Consider the following 11,201-nt stretch of genomic DNA (forward strand, 5'->3'; position numbering starts at 1 on the left):
GCCTAATTCTCTCATCCCTTGTTTGTTCCTTGGCGTTGATGTTGTCCTGCATGTTCGAATTTTGAATCGTTGGAAAAAAAAGTTAGATGGAAAATTGCGATTGACCGAAATACATGTTAGTCGTGGATGGGGTTCCAGATGTCGAACGAGAAAAATCGGGGTACGGTATACAACGTTACAAATCTTCGAATCTGGAATTTAGATGTTTACCTTGAGTTCGTGGTCGTTCGTCTTCCTTCGTCTTCCTTGGTGGCTCCGTCGTTCCTCTCGTCTGGATCTTGATTTGAATTTTGAATCTGTTGATGAGAGAGAAAGGGATGGAAAGCGTGATCCTGTTGTCCACCGTAAGTGGAGGATTTGTTAAGATATCTATCTCCGATATATTTCTTCACCCGTATTTGTGGGCCAGACACATGTCATTAAAATGGGAGTTGATGTTTCAGTATGACATGTGGGTCCTCGTTTTTCTTATGATTCCTTTTCTGCGTGGATGACATGTGGGACTGTGGATGGGATGATTGGTTCTATTTCTCTTTCCCAATTTTTCTTCTGTGGCGTTCCCGTAATTTTTGCCGTCATTCATTGATCCCGTGAGCCATCTTCTTCCTCCCTCTTGGCCTCTTCGTACGTTTGCGCCCCCCATCTCAGATCTGTTTTTCGAAACCTCTCGTCTGGGATGCTTCCTAATCCTATTTATCGTTTGATTTCTTTCTTCGATTGTTGATTGTAGGCGGCGGGTTCTCAATAAAGAGCCCCGTGGATTTTTTCGGCTGGTTTTGTTAGTTCTCGTTGTTTTCTCGTAGCCTGCGTTGTTCAATGGATGACGAAGCTGCTGTACCTCGTGATGGTGAAGATGAGGTCACCCCTCGATTATCTGATACGCAGTCTTTTTCCGTTGATGGTACTGAGATGGTGACTCAGGAATTCATGGTGCGTGACCAGCTTGAGCAGGATAGGATCAGGATGGAGAAGAAAGTATCTGCTAATACTGAAAAAATTGAGCTGCACAGATTGAGAAAATCTTGGTTAGTTTAGATTGTTTGTTATTCCTAAATATGTTTGTTCATGCTTGTGGTTTATTTTCATGTCATGATCATGTGTTTATGTGTTATTGTTTTCTGTTTTCCGGTTCTGGATCTATGCCTAATGGTTCATCGAATTTAGTACAAAACTTAGCCTTCCAAAGTTCATTTCCGTTTGCAAGTCCCTTAGCCCCAAACAAAGGGGTTATGTTGCTGATATAGGTCAAGAATCTCTCCTTGATATTCGTCTTGAAGAGATACCAAGGGCTTTTGTTGCTTGGATTGTCAGCAACTATGTTGCTTCAAAAAGGATGTTTGTGTTCAAGAATGGCTTTGACTTTGCTTTCAATGCACTGTGTGTCCATAAGGTATTAGGCACACCAATTGGAGGACGGCGCATCCCTATCAAGTGCAGTGAGCAATTCAGGGATGTTGTTAGGAATCGTTCATGCTGTGAAGGATGTACCCCAACTATAAATGAGCTAATGAATATGTCTGTCTTCCGACTTGGAAGAGGAAGATTTCAAGATATATTGGATGATGTTCGCATATATCGCATTTCTATGTCCAACGACGTATGAGTGTGTCGGTCCCGACTACCTTTCAGAGCACTTGAGGGTCCTTCGAGGAAATCCGCACGTATGATCGGTCTACGAGCAGTGTTTCGAAACTTTCGGTTTCCATGAAAACGTTCGTTGATTGTGGTCTACAAGGTGCCCTCTGTGGTTGCTTGGTAGTTCCTCTGGTTAGTAACTTCTTTAGTTTCTCAACAGCTGCTGTTGTCATGTTATTGATTAATTCTATCTGAGTGCCTGATTTTTTTTTTTTTTTTGCTTTGTTGTTCTTTGTAGATGACTTACTTAGAATATCTTGATATAAAAGTCAAAGAGCTTGCTAGTGTTGTTCCAAGAATTAGCGTATGGGATTCAGTTACAGTTAGTGAATTTGAAAAACTTGACTTGGTTTCTACGGAGGATGGAACCTATGGCGAAATACCGGTTAGTGTATTTTATTATCCGATGATGAGCAATACATGTTTTAAAATTTTATGTTTATGTGTTGTCCCGAAACCGTGTTTTTTATTTTTCTTTGTTTGTGTTATAATTAGTCGAAGGATGTGAGACGTACTCCGTTTCATCGGAGTGGGTCTTCCACTTTCCGTATTGGAGATCCGCATCCCGGTCTCGAGACGTTTCTTTGCTCCTTTGTGAAGCTCGCGATGCGTCCGTTGGTACGTTTATTGTGATGTTCTGTTTTAATTGACATCTGTAGTGTAATGTTTTATATTTTGAAGTAATTGTTTGCAATTACTAATTTTTTGTTTTGTTTTGTTTTTGATTTTGCAACAGGCTATCGATGACCTGAAAGAAATTCAGCAGGGCTTGTACTTTGAAATATTTTCTGCAATTCAGCCAATCATCAACAATAAGATTGCCAATGTTTTGCAGACTTGCGAGCCACTATAATGAACGAAGATTTTGCGCATCTGAAGATAAACAGGGTGGTTCTTGTTCAAGGCCATGGTTCAGTAATATGGCGAATTGTCTGGGTATACTCAATGATTTTGATCATATATACCGCTCGAATGGAACGCGTGATAGCCCATCTGCCGTTAGAACTGAATCAAATCAAGAAGTCTCCGTATTGAATGACCAAACATACAGCTTGCCATAGAAGCCGAACAGGAATAAGGGTATTGCTACTAATGTCTGAGATGTGCGATGACATGTGGCGTGAGCAAATCATGCCGATTAGTCGAATGTTTATAAACGGATTAGGTTGCTTCAACAGCTCATTCCCATTAATTGCAAATACACGCCAAATGCATTGTATAAGGAGTATCTCCTGAATCTCGAAGCGTATCTTGATCGCGTTGTGGAGGATCTTCCATCAATACTCCCATCCGAAGGAGCTTTGGATTTGCTTGTCCAGAAAGGAGTTGTTTGCAACTGTTGTGGACTTTTGAATAGTCCTCTTGCTTCGAAACTTGCAACTGCTCGGTTGCCTTAGATACTCGGTAAGAGCGCAGTTGGTGAGAGGTTAAACATGCCCTCTCGTGACCCCCCGAAGGTGCTTGACAATGTTAAACAAGTTGATGCAACTGTAGGAAATGAAGTTGTCCTTTGTTTTCCTGAGTCCACTAGCAAAGGGAGTGGCTCAGCTGCGTGTTCTTCAGGTGCTACTACGAAAACCTGCAAGGCCGACTCTTTGGCTTGTGTTAACGCTGATAGAGTAGATTGCAAAGATGGCTCATCCGGTAATTCTAACGATCCAACAGTTGAAGTTAAACAAATTGGCAAGAAGCTGGCAGTTGAAACTCAATCTTATTGCAGTACAAGTGCAGAACCTCCAATTAATCCCACTGCTTTTGCTGATGAGCGTGCTAAGGTTTCTACTTCTAATAATCCAGCTACTCGGTCTTGAAGATTCTCTTCTACCCCGTCTTCGAAGAGAAATTCATCCGAGTCTCACGGTTTCCGAATGACTCGTCTGCGAAGAAACAAAAGATGTCCGTCTTGGAGGAGGGTAGCTCAAAGATGGCAAGTGGAGCAGACCAAACTAGTTATATTGTTCCATGTGACCCGTTGGATGAACCTTCGCCCGGGAAGAAATAGAAAGGATTGAGAGGACGAAAACGCTTGCAATGAAGAAATTTTCATATTCATCACCCTCGGATGTCTTGATGGCTGAACATTTGGTGCCCGTTGGAAGTGTTTGTATGCCATCCAAGTACTCAACACCGAGTATCTAGACGGAGTCCCCGGTATGTCGCAGCCATCGCAACCTGTATTGTCATCTGGTTATCAGGGCATTCTCCGTGATCGAAATGGAAGAACATTCCATGGAGGGCGAAGGACTGTTAATTTCGCAGACTCTCCTGCCTCCCAAGCTATTAATTCTAACATTGATGGTTTGCACCTGTCAAATCATTCTTCTTTGCAAGCAGTAAACACACCTGGAAGGACAATATCTGTGTCTGGTTTTAACTCTGGGTTTGCTGGTTATAGACATGAGAGATCTATTCCTTATGAAGCGTCTTCTCTTCGAAGCTCTTACAACACTGGTCATAACAGCTCTTACAACACGCTTGGGCAGCAAAATTTTCGGAGCTCTCAAAATGCGAGGAAGGTATAATAGTAGCCAACATGATGATGAAGATGTGGGTGGGAACGCTGGTTATGTGGTTACTCCCTTTCCGGAATTCATGATTCGGTCCCCACGTGTTTGTGCTACGCCGCAGTATCACCGGAGGAATTATGGTGAACAGCAGGTACGATTTAACACGAGTCTGTCACAAGGCACATATAATAGAGGATCAACAGCCGAGGCTTTCACAAAGTCAACCTTTGCATCATGGAAATCATCGCCCCTTCCTCTCAATTAGAGATTCGACGCAGGCTGAGATTGATATGATGGAGTGGGTGCGAAAGTATTTACCAGCGCAATTTGGAAGAAGGTATCCTACTATTTTATGCCACTGGTTTTCCATTTTATTTAATCATTTTAAATAATGTTTTTGCTATGTTGTGATTTTGTTTCGTTGTGCAGCCCAAGAATTGTTGAGACAAGGGGAAGATGGGCCACTCACAGAAATTTTGGGTTGTCAATGCAACCTGGTGGTTATGTTCATGACTACGTTATGAATGTATTTGTTGCCACTGTAATGGAAGAGCAGTATGACAACAGTGTCTTATTTAATCAACAGCGTCCCCAGTGCCTAAAGTACATAATGTATAGTGAGAGTGTAGTAAGTTTTTACTCTTTTTATTTATTTATTAAATATGGATATTTTCTACTTTTTTATGGATAATTGTTTGGCGGAATGGTAAAATGTGTGTTTTTTTCTCTCTCTACTCGCTAGAGGGCATTCGAGGAATTGGGTGCTGATCCGAACGCATCGAAGAATTACATTATGGAGCCTAATTTACCCTGCAGGATATATCACTTTGATGTTGTGAGTATTTTGTTTTTATGATATTTGTATCTTGAATATATACATTGTCTAGTATGCCACAAGTTTTCCTTTGATGTTTTATAATTGAATTTGGTTTCAACTGCTATTTCAACTCTTGTGCAACTGTTTGATTTTTTGTATTTTAAAAATTAAATTTGTCCTTTTAATTTTATTTTTTAGGTATTTTAAAAATTTGGTTGTTTTTCAGGTAATTCTTCCTGTTAGAGATAATCACTTTTGGATTGTGGTTGTCGCTAATTTCGCCCGACTGCGGTTTGAGACATATTGTCCTTATTATGATGCTACTCGTAGCGAGAAAATATTGCAATGATTTGTTATTGATAACTTCAAGAAGGCTTATACAAGCAGCATATTACTGCGAGCGTTATGATATTTATAACTTTCGAGTGATGCCTGCCCAAATTGTTTCGACAACATCAATGAGTAAGTAAAATTTTAAGAGATTGTATTTATCATTGTGTTTCTATGTGTCTTTGTTTTGTTCCGTGGTAATCCATATAGTTTTATTTTCTTGATCTTACTCAATACTTGTTTTTAGGAACGACTTGGACCTCAAGCTATGAAAGTAATTCTTCAACATTGCGGTGGTTTCCAGCATAAGATAAGAGAAGTAAGTCTTTGTCTATATTTTTCTTTGCAAATGTAATTGTTGGTCTGCATATAATTTTCATTTGTTAATTGCAGAATGATGTTATCAAGCTGCGTGAGCAGCTGGCGTTCTATATGCTAACTTTCCAAGGTAATGCAAAGAAAATGCCTGCAGTCATTGATATAATGAGAAAGCATGCAAGACGGTGAATGTTGCTCGATAAGGAGATACAAACCATTTCGGAAAGAAACATGTTTCTCTGTTTGTATTCCGACAGTATCATTGATTCTCCGTTATGGTTCTATTTATATTTTAGTTTGTTCTTTTACTATTTGTAAGTGAACCCAAGAATCTCCTGTTTTGTGCTGTCACCTTGTGTTGAACATTTGTGGTTTCCTTTTTCTGGCATATATTTTTCTGTACTTGTACTCTTATGTCTTACGTACTTGATATTTGCTTCCTGATGTACTTACCTCTTTATTGTGACTGTGAGACACTTACTATTCCTTGCTATGTTTCCCTCAAGTTATGTAGATGTTATTTTCCCGTATTCGAATTGTACTTTGTTGTTTGTTTGTTGCTGTAGTTAATACTTGTGTTTGCAGTTTATATTCTAGCTTGTATTTTAGCTGTATTTGTACTCTTGTATATTATGTACCTAGGACTTTTGTGTTGTTGTACTTACGCCTGTACCTTCATGCACCCATCACCGCTGTACTGTACACACCTTACACACTCGTACGTTCCATCGGAACCTAGAATTTGCGGACAAATATAAAGAAACGAGTCATGTTTTGCTCTTGCTGCCTAAACCGTACTCGTGCACCTTTCACCGATGTACTCCACCCTGCTTGGCACATGTTCATTCCCGAGAGAACCATAAAACATGCGGAGAACATAGGGAAACACTCCTGTGCTCCTCTTGCTAACGAAGCTGTACTTGTGAACCTTTCAGCTCTGTACTCGACACACCTTACACCTGTACTTTCTTGAATAATCCAAAATTTGCAGACAAATATAGAAAAACAGTCATGTGTTCCTGTTGCTGGCTAACCTGTACTCGTGCGCCCTTCACCGCTGTAATCGACCTTACTGGCACATGTCCATTCGAGAGTAACAAAAAACATGCAGAAAACATAGGGAAACAATACTGTACCCCTCTTCCTAACGAAGCTGTACTCGTGCACCAATCACTGCTGTACTCGATACACCTTACACCTGTACCTTCTTGCAGAACACAAAATTTGCAGACAAATATAGAGAAACGATTACGTACTGCTTTTGCTGCCTAAGATGTACTCGTGCGCCTTTAACCGTCTGTACTCGACCCTGCTGGCGCATGTCCCTTTCCAAAGAACCATAAAACATGCGGAGAACATAGGGAAACACTCCTGTGCTCCTCTTGCTAACGAAGCTGTACTTGTGAACCCTTCACCTCTCGTACTGGACACACCTTACACCTGTACTTTCTTGAATAACCCAGAATTTGCAGACAAATATAGAAAAACAGTCATGTGTTCCTCTTGCTGCCTAAGATGTACTCGTGTGCCTTTAACCGCTGTACTCGACCCTGCTGGCGCATGTCCCTTTCCCAAAGAACAAACAACGTGCAGAGAAAAGAGGGAAACACTCCTGTACTTATCTTGCTAACGAAGCTGTACTCGTGCGCCCATTACCGCTGTACTCGACAAACCTTACACCTGTACCTTCTTGCAGAACCCAAAATTTGCAGACAGAATTAGTGAAACAGTCATTTATTCATCTTGCTGCCTAAGCTGTACTCGTGCGCATTTCACCTCTGTACTCGACTGAAATTTTACATGGGGAACTATTGAGTACTATTGGCTAATAGTTTTTCAAGACTTGTTTTGTGTAATTGTTCCGCGATAGAAATGTACTTTATTCTTGATAGGTGCTGTGCTTATGCCTTTTGTCGTTGTACTTACGCCTTGAAATGTGGCGTTCTTGGGACTCTTCTGTCGTTGTACTTTCGTTTTTTTTTTGAGAGAACTTTCGTTTTGTTTTTGTATGACGGGGAACATTCACAGTTCTTTGGTACCACTTTGATGCCTGTGGCGGTGATTGAATTTATTAATAAAATAATGAGCGAGTAATGCGCATGTTGCATGGGGAACTGGAAACGATTAGTCAATAATCTACTTACTTCTCATTAAATTTGCATCGGTGGCTGGTGCCGTGGAGCGTGGGATAGTCCTGCGAGTGAGATTCTTTCCTTTCGCATTCCCGACTTTTCTTTTACTTTTACTCACTGATGAGTGGGCCAACATAAAGTGGGTTCCGCGTGTTAGTGACTTGAAGCCACTCTATGGTATGTAAAATGGCGCCGTTCGGTCGTCGTACTAGAAGCATTTGGTGGTTTGCGCTCCGACTCCGCCGGTTTTATATTCTCGTTCCTTCCCGATTAGGGTTTCCGTCTTCGCTCCGCTCACCCTTCCCGTCTCCGCTCCGCTCTCTGCTCACCATCTTCCCTTCCTGGTTAGGGTTTCCGTAATATGTTCATTTGTTTGTTTGTTAATTTCCCTCGTAAATTCATTCTCTAATCCTATAGATATATTGTTTCTGTTTCGGGTGTAGTTCTTATTTTGTTTCCTCTTTATTCCTCTTAGACTTTTTCTCGGACATCCTCTATTTCTCTCGCTTTCTAACTACCTCCTTTCCGTCTATTTCTTCCGAGATCCGTATCTATTTCTTATTTCTAAACTGCGGTTTACATTATTTTGTTCGGTTGATTGTATGGGTCCAAATGATATTTGTTCTTTGTTTTCATTATTCTTTCTTGTGGTGTTGTAGAAGCTGGAACACACAAAGCACGGTTTGTGATGGATTCTGGTGAAGCTTCAAAAAGTCCTTGGTTGAGGATGCGATTGATCTCGGAGAAGCTTCAAAAAAGCCTAAGGTTGAAGATGCGATTGATGTCGCGAGATGCTTCACGAATCCGTAAGTTCGAAGATATTGCCAAGGTATTTGTTTAGTTCTTATTTTTTCAGTCATCTTGCACAGGAATATACACACTTACTAACTTTGATCCCTCTTGTTTCTAATTCAATTTTCTAGAGTTTTCGCCGAAGTACGGAACTTCCAAGGATTACAATGGATATGCTTGGAATTGATGTTGGTCCTGTCGATACAATTGGAATAGCTACGTTTAGTATAACCAGGTTTTTTACCAGCACATTCGTTGTTGCTCATGCTTTGAGCAAGTTTCTTGGTCACACAAAGTTCCTTGCCATAGAGAACTACCATCATGGAAGTGTTCTTGTCAAGTTCCAAGATCCTAGTGACCTGCAGAAAGTTAATGGCCACATATTCAATTATGACTTTTTTGGTCCCATCCATGTCGATCAAGTTTACTATGTTGAAGCTCAACCTACCGATTATGCAGAGGTGTTAGATGCTTTTGCATCCAAATCCAACTTCGAAGTTGTGTGTGGCAAATGGTTAAATCGTGCTGTGTTGGATATGGTTGTTTTGTAAGACTTTATTTGTGCCGTGTTGGTTATGGTTGTCTTGTAAGACTTTATTGTGTCGTGTTCGGTATGGTTATCTTGTAAGACTTTCTGTTGTTGAGTACAATGTAATGTACCATGTACGTGGTACTTGACTTTAATTATCTTCTGTTTATTGTTGTACTCACCTCGTATTTATCTATGGTTTATAGTTCAGTTTAGCTAGTATCTGTGGAATTTACACAATTACATATGTACTATTATGGGGACTGCCAGTCTGTTGTTTTTTGCTCATATTTTCGATCATCCGTGTTGTTTTATCTTTATATTTCCGTTTCTCTGCGGGGTAGGTACTGGTGCTAAGATTGTCGAGTTCATTTTTGCAGCAGAGACGAGTGCATGTGTATCTTGAATAGGAGTGCTATATAATTTCTGTTTGTTTCTTGTCAGGTTTTCTATTGTACATCGTAGGTACAGGTGGTATATCGTATGGAGTACAGTTGTTATATTGAGACGAGTACGTCTGCAGCACGAGTAGTAGTACCAGATTATATGTGGTGGTTTTCGTTGTTGATTTCGATTCTGCGGAGTAGGTACTGGTGCTAGGATTGTCGAGTTTATTTTTGCAACAGAGACGAGTGCATGTGTATCATAAATAGGAGTGCTATATAATTTCTGTTTGTTTCTTGTCAGGTTTTCTATTGTACATCGTAGGTACAGGTGGTATATCGTATGGAGTACAGTTGTTATACTGAGACGAGTACGTCTGCAGCACGAGTAGTAGTACCAGATTATATGTGGTGGTTTTCGTTGTTGATTTCGATTCTGCGGAGTAGGTACTCGGTGCTAGGATTGTCGAGTTCATTTTTGCAACAGAGACGAGTGCATGTGTATCATAAATAGGAGTGCTATATAATTTCTGTTTGTTTCTTGTCGGGTTTTCTATTGTACATCGTAGGTACAGGTGGTATATCGTATGGAGTACGGTTGTTATACTCGAGACGAGTACGTCTGCAGCACGAGTAGTAGTACCAGATTATATGTGGTGGTTTTCGTTGTTGATTTCGATTCTGCGGAGTAGGTACTGGTGCTAGGATTGTCGAGTTCATTTTTGCAACAGAGACGAGTGCATGTGTATCATAAATAGGAGTGCTATATAATTTCTGTTTGTTTCTTGTCAGGTTTTCTATTGTATAACGTAGGTACAGGTGGTATATCGTATGGAGTACGGTTGTTGTACTCGAGACGAGTACGTCCGCAGCACGATTAGGAGTACCAGATTATCTATGGTGGTTTTCGTTAATACTTTCGATTCTGCGGGGTAGGTATTGATGCTAAGTGTATCGTGTACATTTTTTTTGTAGATACAAGTACATCTTTACCATGAATAGGAGTGCCAGATAATTTCTGTTGGTTTTCTTGTCAGGATTTCTATTGTATATCGTAGGTACAGGTGGTTTATGGTATGGAGTAGTGTTGTTGTACTGAGACGAGTACGTCTGCATCACGAGTAGGAGTATCAGATTATCTATGGTGGTTTTCGTTAATACTTTCGATTCTGCGGGGTATGTACTGATGCTAAGTGTATCGTGTACATTTTTTCAGTAGATACAAGTACATCTTTACCATGAATAGGAGTGCCAGATAATTTCTGTTGGTTTTCTTGTCAGGATTTCTGTTGAATAAAGTAGGTACAGGTGCTTTATTGTATCGAGTACAGTTGTTCTACTGAGACGAGTACGTCTGCATCACGAGTAGGAGTACCAGATTTTATGTGGTGGTTTTCGTTGTTTCTTTCGATTCTGCGGAGTAGGTACTGGTGTTAAGTGTATCTAGTAAATTTATGCAGTAGATACAAGTACATCTGTACCATGAATAGGAGTGCCAGATAATTTCTGTTGGTTTTCTTGTTAGGATTTATGTTGTAAAACGTAGGTACATGTGATTTATTGTGTAGAGTACGGTGGTTCTACCGAGTCGAGTACATCTGCGGCACGAGTAGGAGTACAAAACGGTTCTACTCAGTACAATTACACGTTTGGGACAAAGAGGATTACTAGAATGTCTATGATGAATTTCATTAATATTCCTGCTTCCCATTTTGGTTTATTACTACTAGGTTGATTTTAGGTTAATTTACGCAACCC

The sequence above is a fragment of the Lolium rigidum genome, chromosome 7, assembly GCF_022539505.1.
Source record: "Lolium rigidum isolate FL_2022 chromosome 7, APGP_CSIRO_Lrig_0.1, whole genome shotgun sequence".
In the NCBI taxonomy this organism is placed as follows: domain Eukaryota; kingdom Viridiplantae; phylum Streptophyta; class Magnoliopsida; order Poales; family Poaceae; genus Lolium; species Lolium rigidum.